Here is a 1,303-nt window from a genome sequence, read left to right on the forward strand (position 1 = left end):
GAATCTACCATAACTCCCTCCATTGCCTTTCAAATCGATACTAGTGGATGCCAATTAGGTTCACGTTCCCTCATTTCCTTTCTAGCCATGTGATAGCATGTTTCAATTTCATATTTCCATCCGCTCTATCAGGTTAGATTAATTCATCATCTCTATTAATAAGATTGAGTGGAGTTTTTAAAAATTTATCCCTTACTTCTTGAGAAAAAGGCTGGTCTATTTTCACTTTGTCCTACCCCCTCTTTCGAAGTAACTAAATCACTTACATACTCAATTAATGGATCTCTATTGCCGTATATTTTATCACTACGGCAGAGGCGGACGATAGCTGCGACAAAATAGTGGCATTGGCCATAACCGCTGCTCATTCGAAGGATAGCGGCGCAGGTGAGTGGCGGTCTTTACCGAGGCCGCAAAACACCCCTAGATAGCGGCCCAGCAGTGAAAATCGCCGCTCATTCGGGGTATATATCCTCAGGCCCGCTCGATTTGGCAAGCCTTCTTGGCGCGAAGAGAAGCAGGAGCAGAGGCGCGCAACATGCCCGCCCTTCGTTTCGCAACAATACCTGGCGATTACCTCAAGAAACGCAGCTAAGTAGGTTTCAATTCATTGTTTCAATTCCCCCCGTTTCGTACTTCCAGCATTTGATTCCCCCCAATTGTTCAGAAATCCGCGTCTTGTGTTTTTGGTAGCGCGCCAAACGAGCAGGCGCAGAGCCCCGATTCATCAGCGGAAGAACCCACCCAGGTGAGCATTTGATCACAATTCAATTTGGCCATTCCCCTTGTCCTGTTACAACCATTAATCGAATTCCCCAAATTTGCAGAAACCCCCAATCTTTCGAGCTTTCCTCTGTCATCCACAATTCCTGAAACTCATACTCTCTCCTGTCTAGTCGCGCAGTTCCCATCACGACCTCTCCCCGTCACTGGTTAGTCCTGACACTCTGATCTTTTCTTGCTTTTTTCATTCTTGGTTAGAATTTTGCAAAAAAAAATTTGATTTTAACTGTCTTTTAGTAGGGTTAATTGCTGCTCTTGAGTGATTGGAATTAGAAGGTACCCGTTTTTTTGATTTAATGGGTGCTTTGCATTGAAAGTGATAGTTAGAGTAGATAAATCAAAAAAGGGTCGTTATCATTATTATAGGGATGACTTTCCTTGGTTTGCATCTCTATTGCATCTTGTTCCTGTTTTTTTAAGTACCCAAGAATGTGTTTCTTTGGTTTGCATCTCTCCTCCACAGGAGAAATTGAGGAACTTTGCATTCTCTAATCTGCATCTTTTGTTTAATTGATAACTT

General features: G+C 43.0%; 1 long non-coding RNA gene across 1 annotated transcript; it reads left to right on the forward strand.

Moving 5' to 3' along the window:
* Positions 1-320: 320 nt before the first annotated feature.
* On the forward strand, positions 321-933 carry LOC112723905 (uncharacterized). The gene is made up of 3 exons (XR_003163226.3): positions 321-595; positions 668-748; positions 828-933. It is a non-coding gene; the product is annotated as an uncharacterized lncRNA (long non-coding RNA).
* Positions 934-1,303: the final 370 nt, after the last annotated feature.

Source organism: Arachis hypogaea, chromosome 11, assembly GCF_003086295.3.
Source record: "Arachis hypogaea cultivar Tifrunner chromosome 11, arahy.Tifrunner.gnm2.J5K5, whole genome shotgun sequence".
In the NCBI taxonomy this organism is placed as follows: domain Eukaryota; kingdom Viridiplantae; phylum Streptophyta; class Magnoliopsida; order Fabales; family Fabaceae; genus Arachis; species Arachis hypogaea.